Genomic DNA, 13,048 nt, shown 5'->3' with positions numbered 1-13,048 from the left:
TTGAATGCTTTGTAAAAAGCTGTGCCTAGTCCATCCGGGCCGGGCGTTTTCCCTTCACTTAAGTCATTAATGGCCCTTTCAATTTCCCCAACTGATATTGGCTCTTCGAGGCGTGTGGTGGTTTCCTTATCTAGTGTCGGCATTATTGACAAAAACTCGCTGTCCAAGGCTGCTTCTCTGTTACCGCTGCACCCAAGAAGTCCTTTATAATAATCCAAACACGCGCTTTATATCACCTGTTTGTCCGTGGTAGTCACTCCTCCGTATTTAATCTGTTGAGAAGAGGTTTATTGGCGGTGCGTTCCTGTGGTGACGCTCTGAACAAACACAGCGAGTCGGGGCAGAGCACCGTCCAGAAAGATGCCAGCGACAAGCAGCGCGAGGCGAGCGTTGGCGATACTGCTGACCGGCGACGCGTCTTCTCCTTCACAATTCGCCCCCGCCGGAAAAGAGCCATCCTGGCGACCTAGGAGTCTGAAGGCAGAGGGCTGTGGTATGGCTTGAGACGTGCCACGTGGACGAGGTCACGTCCACGCCGGCGCATGTCGTCAGATGGGGAAACTGGCTCAATGATAAAGTTCACCGGGGATGTTTGCTCCAAAACACGGTAAGGCCCTTCGTACTTTGGGACGAGCTTTGAGGAAAGCCCAGGAGCTTGGTACGGAACAGCCAGCCATACAAGAGATCCAGGGGAATAGCTGGGACTTGGAAGTGAGTCGGCGTTGTTTTCCTTCTGGCGCTGTTGTTCTTGGGATGTAAAGGTGCGCGCGAGTTGGCGGCACTCTTCCGCTTGTCGGGCAGCTTCGGACACAGGTGGGCATTCGGAAGCGTCCGGACGATATGGTAGGAGAGTGTCGATGGTGTGCGAAGGTTCGCGGCCATACAGGAGGAAGAAAGGTGAGAATCCCGTGGTAGCCTGTGTCGCGGTGTTGTATGCGAACGTTATGAAGGGAAGAACGCGGTCCCAGTTACCATGATCAGATGTCACGTACATCGCGAGCATGTCACCGAGGGTGCGGTTGAATCGTTCGGTGAGCCCGTTAGTCTGCGGGTGGTATGCCGTGGTCCGTCGATGAACAACGTGGCATTCGGAAAGCAGAGATTCGACGACTTCCGAGAGGAAGGCTCGACCTCTGTCACTAAGGAGTTCCCGAGGTGCGCCATGTCGAAGGATCAATCGGCGTAGGACGAAAGACGCTACGTCCCGCGCAGTGGCACTTGGCAGAGCAGCAGTTTCGGCGTAGCGTGTCAAATGGTCCACAGCGACTATGATCCACCGATTGCCATCCGGTGTCATTGGAAGTGGGCCGTAGAGTAGTGATGCAGAACTATCGGTAAATTGACTATCGATAGTATCGATAGTTTATTTGAAACTATCGATAGTGTAAACAAACTATCGATAGTACTACTATCGATAAACTATCCATAGTCGAATCGGTAGTACCATCGGTAATATTACTAGAGATGCTACTGCCACGCGTGTTTATTGCTTTGTTTTGATGTATTCGGGTTTCACCCACAGACTGTTAGCTGTTTTTGACGCAGACCGCGCCGCAATGTTTGAGAAGCTTCGCGATTGTTTGACATTTTAAAATTACGCGCCGGACGCGAATATGCAAGTTTATTCGAGAGCTTACGCGAGCACCAACGATAACGCTGGAAGATTTGATGACTGATGTATAAAAGACGAAGCGTTCCACCGGTTATCAGATTACTCGACGGCCGGCGACTGTTCTCGCCGCAGTCAGTGCGCAGCGTGTATCGCTGGTATTCTGAGTATTGATTTTCTGGGCACAAGTTCGACCAAAAAAAGAGCTTCGTATTTCCCAGTCTTGGTGCAGAATTCTTCACTGTCACAACCACGTGACAAACTATCCATAGTGGTGCGAATAACGATGGTGTTGCTGGCTGGCCAAATTGCCAAAATATTCGCGATAGCCTACTATCAGCTTCGCCTAATTTATGAGGAAATTTTTATAGAGAGAAATTATTTGCGCAGTGAAAATGGCGGCATATGTCCATCAATAAATAATATTTAAAAGCAACCAGTTACATCTTACAGTTAACAAACTTAGTTCTTGATAATTTTTTTTTTATTTTGAAATACTCAAATGCAATATAAAACTCAAGCCGCACAGTTCTACCCCATGTAACGGCGTCCTTTCCGCAACAGCCTACGCCTCCGGCTCCACTACGTACAAAGCGGGCGGGGAACCGAATTTACTAGATGCGAAGCAGCTTTTGCTCGGGGCTGTGTCCGTAGGTCCGTAGTTCCATTGGCGACCGTCCACTTTCTACCACCTAGCATAGCCATCTGAGCGCTTGCTTGCCCCAAGGAGAAGTCTTCCTCCTCTTGTTCTTCGACCGTCTTGACGATGATACGTGCAGAGCACTTTAGGGGCCCGGGTTGCCGTATGCTGTCCTAGCTTGGCGTAACGCAGACAAAACCATGTGTGCTGGCAGGCGCTAGCGCGTTCGGGCCTGTGTAAGGGGCTATGTAAGACGCTGTGGCCTCTCCTCCTTACACTCTCTCAGCAATCATGTGATAGTGTCGGGGAACGAGATTCTGCGATGAGCCCGCGTGGCGTACTTCAACAAGAGTTCGGGACGAGTAACAGCAACTACAGTGATTTCATGGTGTGCTGCACTTGCAAGGACGCGTTAACATCGGGCAAGGTGTCCGTGATGAACGGAACTTTAAGTCGACCCATGCGCTGCTTCGCATCCCCACATGGTTCCCTTTAGTGGGAGATGATGTAATTTTTTCTGCAATGAGTTCGCGCTGTTGATTTTAAACTATCGATAGTACTTACTATCGATAGCACTATCGATAGTATCTTTAACTATCGATAGTTCGATAGTGGCTCAACTATCGATACTATCGATAGTACCATCGATAGTTCTGCATCACTACCGTAGAGATCTATGCCGACGCGGTCGAAGGGGTTGGCAGGGCACGGAAGTGGCTGCAAGGCTCCAGACGCGCGTGAAGGCGGTGATTTGCGACGCTGACAGTCGGGGCAGCACTGAACAAATTTTCGTACAAAGTTGTACATGCCGCGCCAGTAGTAGCGATGGCGAATACGTTCATAGGTTTTGAAAACTCCGGCATGGCCACATTGTGGATCGTCGTGGAAGGCAGCACATATTTGTGATCTTAAGCTTCGGGGAATTACCAAAAGCCATTTACGGCCTGCGGGAGCGTAGTTCCGTCGGTGTAGCAGCCGATCACGAATGGCGAAATGGGCAGCTTGGCGGCGGAGAGATCGGGATGCAGGAGTGGTCGAGGCTCCCGAAAGATAGCCGAAAAGAGAAGCGATCCATGGGTCACGGCGTTGTTCAGTAGCTACGGAGTCAATGTCGAGAGATGTGACTGAGTGTGTGCAGTTCGTTGCGCAGGCCGAGTCTGGAGGTAGAGGCGAACGAGACAAGGCGTCCGCGTCAGAGTGCTTGCGTCCGCTGCGATAGATGACGCGAATATCGTACTCCTGAATTCGGAGTGCCCAACGGGCTAGTCGGCCAGACGGATCTTTCAACGTGGCGAGCCAACAAAGGGCATGGTGATCCGTTACCAGGTCGAACGGGCGACCGTACAAATACGGGCGGAACTTGGTAAGCGCCCATACTAGAGCTAAGCACTCCTTTTCAGTGACGCTGTAATTGGTCTCTGCTTTTGTCAGCGTGCGACTCGCATAGGCGACGACGTATTCGGAGTAGCCGGGCTTACGTTGGGCGAGGACAGCGCCAAGACCGACCCCACTAGCGTCTGTATGCACTTCAGTTGCAGCTGTTGGGTCGAAATGGCGAAGGATGGGAGGAGAAGTGAGCAGACGACGGAGCGTAGCAAACGCGACGTCGCACTCAGGAGACCAGGAGGAGAGGTCTGTGTCGCCGCGTAGGAGCTGGGTCAACGGCGACATGATGGACGCGAAATTTCGGACGAAGCGCCGGAAGTAGGAGCATAGTCCGACAAAACTTCGAAGCTCTTTGATGGTAACAGGCTTCGGGAACTCGGCGACGGCACGAAGTTTCGCAGGGTCGGGTAGAACACCGTGCTTAGATACTATATGGCCTAAGATGGTCAGCTCCCGCGCGGCGAAGCGGCACTTCTTAAGGTTGAATTGCAGTCCAGCGTTGGTTAAACACGTCAAAACCTGTCTGAGCCGATGTAGATGGGTAGGAAAATCGGGAGAGAAAACGACAATATCGTCGAGGTAGCATAAACACATAGACCACTTGAGGCCACGCAATGTGTTGTCCATGAGTCGTTCAAACGTGGCAGGTGCGTTGCAAAGGCCAAAGGGCATCACGTTAAATTCGTACAGCCCGTCAGGTGTAATAAATGCAGTTTTCTCGCGATCAGCTTCAGCCATCGGAACCTGCCAGTAGCCAGAACGTAAGTCTAAGGACGAGAAGAATTCTGCTCCTTGAAGGCTGTCAAGGGCGTCGTCGATGCGCGGCAAAGGATAGACGTCTTTCCGCGTCACCTTATTTAAGCGACAGTAGTCGACGCAAAAACGAATAGACCCGTCCTTCTTGCGAACTAGCACGACAGGAGATGCCCAAGGCCTGTGGGATGGTTGAATAACGCCACGGCGTAGCATATCTTCGACCTGGTCGTTGATGACGCGACGCTCTGCAGCAGAGACGCGGCACGGTCTTTGACGCAACGGCTGGTGCGAACCGGTGTCAATGTAGTGGTGGACTTCCGACGTGCGGCCCAACTGCGGCTGAGAAACATCGAACGAAGTCGTGAAGTGTTGGAGAAGTCGAAGAAGCGCGGTGCGTTCTTCGGCAGTCAGGGTATCAGCGATTGAACTCGTGAATATTTCACTCGACGAGCCCTCCTGTGTTGAAAGGGCAAGGTCGCTCGAGTCAGTATGACACGATTCGTCTGGCACGTTCAGAAAGAACGAAGGGTCAAGCTCTTCCACGCGACCGAGACATTCGCCGACAAGCAACGTAACTGGTGCGGAGAGGGAATTGTAGACAAAAATATTGCTGTGGCCGGCAGCGATGTCAAGAGCAGCAAAAGGCAGTGGGACGGCTCTGCGACTCATGAAGGTGTCGGAAGGTGTGAACAAGACCGTAGCATCGTTGAGGCCACCGCAAAAGACAGGCACAACGGCAAGAGAGGCAGGCGGAATGTCGGTGTCCTCGCGCACGACGAGTTTAGGCAGCTGAACAAGAGCGTCGTGGAATGGCTCTGCACACAGCGGCGAAAATTCAACTTCAGCGCGTGCGCAGTCGATGACGGCATTGTGACGGGATAGAAAATCCCACCCGAGGATGACGTCGTGCGAGCAGGCAGAAAGAACAATAAACTCCACGACGTACATAGTGCCTTGTATGAATACGCGGGCAGTACAGGATGCGAGAGGTGTGATGTGCTGTGCGCTGGCCGTGCGTAGCGACAGTCCAGAGAGCGGCGTGGTCACTTTGCGTAGTGAACGGCAGAGCTTGGCGGCTATAACAGAAACGGCTGCGCCGGTGTCTACAAGGGCAAATGAAGGAAAACCATCGACAGATACGGCGACTACGTTAGCAGGGGAAGTACGAGGACTTGGGCAGTTCGAAGATGGCGCAGTTCTTGCCTCTTGAACTGCGGCGTTTAGTTTTCCTGGCTCGAGGGTCCGGGTCGGCGACGCATTGGGGAGAGCGATCGCCGTCGAGGAGATGGTGAGCGGCGCGACGGAAAGTCAGGGTGGTCAGTGTAAGCATCCGATGGTGAGGGTCCGGTAGGAGATGGGCGCATGGGATGAGCGCCGTATTGGAACGGCCGGGTAGCGTCGCTGTATGTTTGAAAGCGACGGCGACAATATCGAGCAACGTGCCCTGGAGTACCGCAGGCGTAGCAAATGGGGCGATTGTCAGGAGTCCTCCAAGAAGTGCTGACTCGCGGCTCGGCCCAAGATGTAGGAAGAGGTGCAGATCGGTGGGCATATTGCTGCATAGGTGGGTAAGGCTGCTGGGGAGGCCTACGCACCACCTGGGCATTAGTAATAGGTGAGGCTACGGGCTGCATAACCGGCGCATATGTAAGAGGCGCGGCCACGGACTGCTGATGGTGAGCGACGGGAACGGCTTGAGCGACCTCTTCGGCAATAACAGTGCGGAGCGGTGGCGGCAGACGAGAGGGCGGCTCCTGTGTGAAGGGGACCAAGGAAAGTTGACGAGCAACTTCTTCGTGCACGAAGTCCTTGATCTCCTGAAGCGTCGGCGAGTGCTCGGGAACAGTACCAAGACTCGAGAGCGAGTCGGCGTGCGATGAAAATGGCCGAGTCAGGGCGCGCTGCTTCCTCAACTCGTCATAACTTTGGCATAAAGTGACGACTTCCGAAACTGTGCGAGGATTCCTGGCCAGGAGCATCTGAAATGCGCCATCGTCGATCCCTTTGAGGTTGTGCTGAATCTTGTCCCACTCAGGCATGGTGGGGTTGACACGGTTACAAAGATCGATGATGTCTTCAATGTAACTTGTGAACGTTTCGGACGGCTTCTGTGCTCGTGTGCGCAAGCGTTGTTCGGCGCGGAATTTACGGACAGCGGGTCGGCCAAACACTTCAGCGAAAGACGTCTTGAATACTGACCATGTCGGGATGTCGCTTTTGTGGTTGTGATACCACATTTCGGCAACGTCAGTGAGATAAAACACGAAGTGGGTCAACTTGTCGGCGTCATCCCACTTGTTGTGCGCGCTCACCAGTTCGTAGTTTGTGAACCAGTCTTCTACGTCGGTCTCACCGGCACCGCTGAAAACCTTGGGGTCCCTCTGCCGAGGAACTCCGGTGCCGCTGCCGGACTGGGCGGACGGGGCCGGTTGGTCGACGTTGGTTGTCATGACGGGCGGAAGTGTTCTGCTTCGCAGCTCCAGGTTCAGTTGACGGGGACCCTCAGCACCCTCCACCAATTGAGAAGAGGTTTATTGGCGGTGCGTTCCTGTGGTGACGCTCTGAACAAACACAGCGAGTCGGGGCAGAGCACCGTCCAGAAAGATGCCAGCGACAAGCAGCGCGAGGAGAGCGTTGGCGATACTGCTGACCGGCGACGCGTCTTCTTCTTCACACTTTTTTATTTCTTTACGCGAGGCGTAGCGCTTTTCTTCGCTCAGCGAGCGTTTCGTCGGTGTTTCCCCCAGCCAAAGGTGTTCTGCGCGTGCGCGTATGACTGCTCCTCTGTATTTTTCAGTGTCCATTATCTCGAGCTGGTTCTTGACCTCTCTTATCTCTTTAGTTAAAGTGCCTGGTCGCGTGCTTTCGACTGACAACAAGAATTCTAGCTGACCTTGTAGTTCTTTTTGCTTTCTTTTTTCATTGTAGCGTAACATGGAAGACCTTTCAATTGCAGCAATTTTAACTTCTTCTTTGAACTGTTTTCATGCAGCGACCATTCGCCCCGACTCAGACGAGCGCACTTTTTCAATGAGCATTTTTACCTTATCCACAAAGACTTCATCACTAAGTAATTTATTGTTCAGTTTCCAGTTTCCAAGAAAAGGTTGATCTTTTCTTCTTCACTCCCAGAGAAAACATTACGGCACTGTGATCACTGAAAGCTACTGGTTTGTGCTCGTAATTGTTGCATAGCGGCACGAGTACATCTGATACGTATGCTCTATCTAAACGGGAATGGCAATGGCGCTGGAAATGCGTAAACCTAGCGCCACTTCCAATTTGCAATACGTTTCCAACATCTTCAAAACCCCCCTCTTGCATAAGCGCTGACAGCAACAAAGCACTTTGATCACGAACGGATAGTCTTTTGCTTCTATCTTCTCTGAAGCACGCGCAATTAAAATCCCCCAGAATTATCACGTTTCTTTCAGATTTTATATACAGTTCGACACTTGCAAAAAAGGATAACCGCTCAGTTATACTATTCGGTGCATATACGCAAATGATGCGCCATTTTTTACCAAAACCGTCAAAATCGCACAAAACGAGACGGCCGTCATCGCTAGCATGAACATACTCTTCAACAAATCCTAAAGAGTTCCGCAGAAAGAGAGCACACCCTCCAGAGGTGCCAACAGAATGACATATGCAAACATTATAGCGGGACCGAAAAGGTTCGACCATGCGGTCCGTTTGTTCTTGACTTTCGACCTTCGTTTCCTGTACCGCTATAATATCGAGGTCGTCCTCTAGGAAAAGACGACTAACCTGATATTGCTTTCGTTTAGATCGAAGTCCGCGCGCATTTAAAGTTGCGATACGCAACGTAGTTATGGGCTGTGAAGGCCGCGGGCAAGATACGGACCGCATGGTTCTTACCTCGCCGATTGACACATCCTTGGCTTCCACCGTTGAAATTGTGGATAGACACGTACAAGGCGTGCACTTTCCACACGCGTCACATAATAATGAAGCCATATTCGCAATGTCCTTGAGCGCCTATGGATTTAGGTCCCTCGTTGACTGTCTTCCCCCGTTGCTACGAGGGTGGCTTCGGCGGCGGACGTGTGCCCGCAGCGATGTTCGGCTTGAACCTCAAGCTGGGTCGCCTGAGCGTTGCCGCTTTCGTTGCCGGCTCACCTCCTGTTGTCCTCTCTGGTTCTGCGTCCTCGTTGCTGACATCTTCAAGCGTTCGCTTTGCGCTTGTCCCCGCTCTTGTGACGTCCATATCTTCAGGTTGTCCAGTCGACGACCCAATACCTTGGTCCTTTTCGTTGTCGCTTTCGTCCCGCGGTATAGAGCTCACGCTGTTGGTCTGTTGACCGGTTTGTTCAGCCTGAGCCGCTTCGCTTCCTTCGTCCTTCGGGCCCTTAGAAAGGGGCGTGAATATGGGACCCAGATTTCTGCTTTCCGCTGCTTCTTCTGCATCAGCTTGGTCCATTATGTGCTCCGTGAGATGGTCGCCAGCCACAGGCCCGGCCACACTGGCGTATGTTTAGGCACACTCGCTGTCTTCGTGACCATAGCGTCTGCACCGACCACACCGGGGTATGCGACAGTCCCGGCGTGTATGTCCCCTTCGTCCACATCGTAAGCAAAGCGGTGTCCGTCCTGGCACAACCGAAAGCGTTGTTATACCGCCCACTCGGAGCTGGTGTGGTAGGTCTTCGACTGTCAAGCCCGCTTTTAATTGCAGGGTGACAGTCCTGGTCGAAGTTCCTTTATCGGCGATACCTTGGACGCGCCAACGTTCCTTTGATACTTCTGTCACTCTTCCATAATTTGCGAGAGCGGTGCGCACATCTTCATCCGGTACATTATGCAGAAGCCAATAAAGCTTTAGCCGGACATCCTGCTTGTTCGGGTCGATAACGAGGCAGCGCCTTTCCTTTATCTTTACGTCACCAAGTGCTAGCATCTTTTTCGTGGCTTGCGCTGTACTGAAAGTCACGGCCCAGACGTGGTTCATCTGGAAAGCGCCTAAGGCTAGTACCTCAGGCAACATACCCAGACTAACCAAAGTGTCACGGACGTCTTCAACACGATACGGCCTTGCCTTAATATCTCCGTGTAGAAAAATAGTATTCATAACACACGCACCTGTAGGCAACTGCGGCAGAACGACTTCGTAATGCTATTCATCTTCGGCGACAATCCTGTTTCCGCGACCCATCTGGGCCGCTGTATCCGCCCCTACGGAGCGCATGATGCACACGTCCGTACTACACAGCAGTGGCCGGAAGTGAAATCCCGGCCACGACTGCCGCTGCTTGGCCATATGTCAGTATAAAGGTAGAACTCTTCCGTTTCGTGTCTATTTGAATTGCGTTAGAGTGTGCTAGTACAGGGGAGTGCTCGGAACGGCCGCAGCACCAATGTACAGAAAGTGAAGCTCAAACAGAGTCAATGTGCGCAACTTTTGTCTCCCTTATCGTAAGTGAAAGAAATTTATAAAAAAAATATTCGCAGTCGACAGTATTCGAACCTGTGCGGGGAGACCCCAATGGATTTCAAGTCCATCGCCTTAACCGCCCGGCCACGACTGCCGCTGCTTGGCCATATGTCAGTATAAAGGTAGAACTCTTCCGTTTCGTGTCTATTTGAATTGCGTTAGAGTGTACTAGTACAGGGGAGTGCTCGGAACGGCCGCAGCACCAACGTAGAGAAAGTGAAGCTCAAACAGAGTCAATGTGCGCAACTTTTGTCTCCCTTATCGTAAGTGAAAGAAATTTATAAAAAAAGTATTCGCAGTCGACAGTATTCGAACCTGTGCGGGGAGACCCCAATGGATTTCAAGTCCATCGCCTTATCCTCTCGGCCACGACTGCCGCTTTTTTTTCTTTATTGCCTGGCATGGACATTGCACAGGGCAATCATTGCACACACATATAACACAATACAAAAAGAACAAGCATTGCCATCAGTCCCATTTGGACTGATGTTGTCCTCTTAAAAATACTTAAGGATTGCCAGAGGTTCAAACCTCGACAACCATTCTGGCTCGATCTCCTGTATTTTACTACACTCAATGAATGCAGACATGCTTTGGCTGAAATAAATTACTGCTGGCTTTGCATCCGGGTCGAAGTGGTATCCGGCCATTCGCGCACGCCATATACAGTGGAGACCGGTCAACATCACTACATCAAATGGGACCCCATCATCATTTGTTACTGCGAGATACCTTATCCCGTGTGGGTCTAGTGGAAAATCCTTCTTTATTGTCCTCTGTAAAATGTCCCAAAAATATACCCCTTCCCAACAATGCAAAAAAACATGGTCTATTGTTTCTCGTTTCTTACATATCAAGCAGTGTGACCCCCATGGTGTAAAAAAGCCCCGTTCCTCTGTGAAAGTCTTTACTGATAGTGTCCCTGTGTGTAACTTGAAGAAAAATGTTTTCACTCCTGTAGGTACCTGCATGTTTCTCACGCGCTTCAGTACATTTTGTCCCGGTCTTCCACTGTATATGGCCCTGTACAATGGTACTGGCAAAACCATATCACATACATCTTTGTACAATTCTTTTCTTCTAACACTTGCTAGATAGTCCAACGAAAAACGAACAGATAAAAAACGTACACTGTCTGCCACTTCTTTGAGATAGCCACGCAACGTCACGGGCCGGCTATCCGTAGTGACAACAAGATCTCGTAAAGCACTTCCTAACCTGAGCTGGCATACCGTACGCAAAAACGGATCTCTGACGTCACGGAAAAACAAAAATCTATTTACTAATTGTCTCACAAATAAGTGCGCCAAACCGAGACCCCCGTCCTTCACGCGTCTGAACAAATTGGTCCGTGTGCACCCTTCCCATTCCGAGCCCCATATAAAAACTGCGAACACTCTGTGCAGCCTTTGCGCGTTGATCCTTGAACAATGTAGCACTTGCATTACATACCACTGTTTAGTGATAAAAACATGTTGCATACAGTAGCCCTAGCAAAAACAGACATGTTCATGCCTTTCCATTTGTCTGCTTTTTCCTTCGTCTCTTTTGTTTGACGCGACCAATACTCCTCGCTGCCGTTATAACATTCAAGGGGAACACCGAGGCACTTTGTCGATATTTCCGTCCAGTGCACATTCGCAAAATGGTCGGGCTTTGAAGGCCACCTTCCGTGCCAAAGCCCAAGGGATTTCCCCCAGTTTACGCGACTCCCTGTGACGCTACAAAAATGTTTCACAACACTTATCGTTTCCTCTACACTTTATTTGTTCGTACAACACACCGCAATGTCATCTGCATATGCCAGCAGCTTAACTTCCACTGCCGCCAAGCTGAAGCCACGTATTTTTTCGTTTTCAGTTATAGCTAAGCACATCGCTTCGATGTAAATACAAAACAGAAGTGGACTGAGGGGGCAGCCTTGACGCACAGAACGCATTACGTGAATGGGGGCCCCCAAAGACTTGTTAACAATTAAACGTGTTGTGCAGTTCTGGTACGCCAAGGCCACTCCCTCCTTGATGATGGAACCAACATTAATATGATCTAAGATGACAAACAAAATATCATGCGTAACACAATCAAAAACTTTCTCCAGGTCTATCTGGAGCACAGCAACGCCAAGTAAATCCACGTCACAACACTCTAGCACACACCGCATCTTGTGAATATTTGAACTGGCGTTCGTGAATATTCACGAACGCCAGTGCTATTGACTCTATCGCGAGCATTTAAAACACAGTTAAAATCCCCTAACAAAACCACCCTCTTATCACACTTTGTCCACTGAAACAGGTTAGAAAAAAACTGAGCACGCTCTTCTACACTATTCGGTGCGTATACGCATATTACTCTGCATTCAGTGGCACCATATACAAAGTCACAATAAACAATTCTGCCTGACTGGCATGAAAAAACACTTTGCACAAGAAGGCTTTGCAATTTTTTCACAAAAAGAACACAACCCGCGGACGTTCCTATCGCGTGGCTTACGACCGCGTAATATCGGTCAGTGAAACGGCGCACCATGCTCCCGGTCTCCTCCTCTCCGTCTACCTTGGTTTCCTGGACGGCTAGGACGTCTATGTCTTGGTCTGTGAGCAACCGCAAGGCCACGACTGCCGCTGCTTGGCCGTATGTCAGTATAAAGGTAGAACTCTTCCGTTTCGTGTCTATTTGAATTTCATTAGAGTGTACTAGTACAGGGGAGTGCTCGGAATGGCCGCAGCACCAATTTACAGAAAGTGAAGCTCAAACAGAGTCAATGTGCGCAACTTTTGCCTCCCTTATCGTAAGTGAAAGAAATTATATAAAAAAAATATTCGCAGTCGACAGGATTCGAACCTGTGCGGGGAGACCCCAATGGATTTCAAGTCCATCGCCTTAACCGCTCGGCCACGACTGCCGCTGCTTGGCCATATGTCAGTATAAAGGTAGAACTCTTCCGCTTCGTGTCTATTTGAATGGCGTTAGAGTGTACTAGTACAGGGGAGTGCTCGGAACGGCCGCAGCACCAATGTACAGAAAGTGAAGCTCAAACAGAGTCAATCCACATGCGGCGCTGCGATCGGTAGTCTGCAATGTGTGGTCGTTTAAGAGTTGCGCGCGGCTCCGCCAAAGTGGTGCAGAGGCAGAATGCCGCTTCCCACGCAAAAGGCCCGGATTCGAATCGCAGCTGTAGATGGTGGGTGTTTATTTTTAT

General features: G+C 50.8%; 3 non-coding genes across 3 annotated transcripts; all 3 read right to left on the bottom strand.

Moving 5' to 3' along the window:
* Positions 1-9,858: 9,858 nt before the first annotated feature.
* On the bottom strand, positions 9,859-9,940 carry Trnas-uga (transfer RNA serine (anticodon UGA)). The gene has a single exon. It is a non-coding gene; the product is annotated as a tRNA-Ser (tRNA).
* A 200-nt stretch (positions 9,941-10,140) lies between these two features.
* On the bottom strand, positions 10,141-10,222 carry Trnas-uga (transfer RNA serine (anticodon UGA)). Its single transcript has one exon. It is a non-coding gene; the product is annotated as a tRNA-Ser (tRNA).
* A 2,447-nt stretch (positions 10,223-12,669) lies between these two features.
* On the bottom strand, positions 12,670-12,751 carry Trnas-uga (transfer RNA serine (anticodon UGA)). The gene has a single exon. It is a non-coding gene; the product is annotated as a tRNA-Ser (tRNA).
* Between the last annotated feature and the right edge of the window lie 297 nt (positions 12,752-13,048).

The sequence above is a fragment of the Rhipicephalus sanguineus genome, chromosome 1 (assembly GCF_013339695.2).
Source record: "Rhipicephalus sanguineus isolate Rsan-2018 chromosome 1, BIME_Rsan_1.4, whole genome shotgun sequence".
In the NCBI taxonomy this organism is placed as follows: domain Eukaryota; kingdom Metazoa; phylum Arthropoda; class Arachnida; order Ixodida; family Ixodidae; genus Rhipicephalus; species Rhipicephalus sanguineus.
This window is presented reverse-complemented; position numbering and strand designations above follow the sequence as displayed.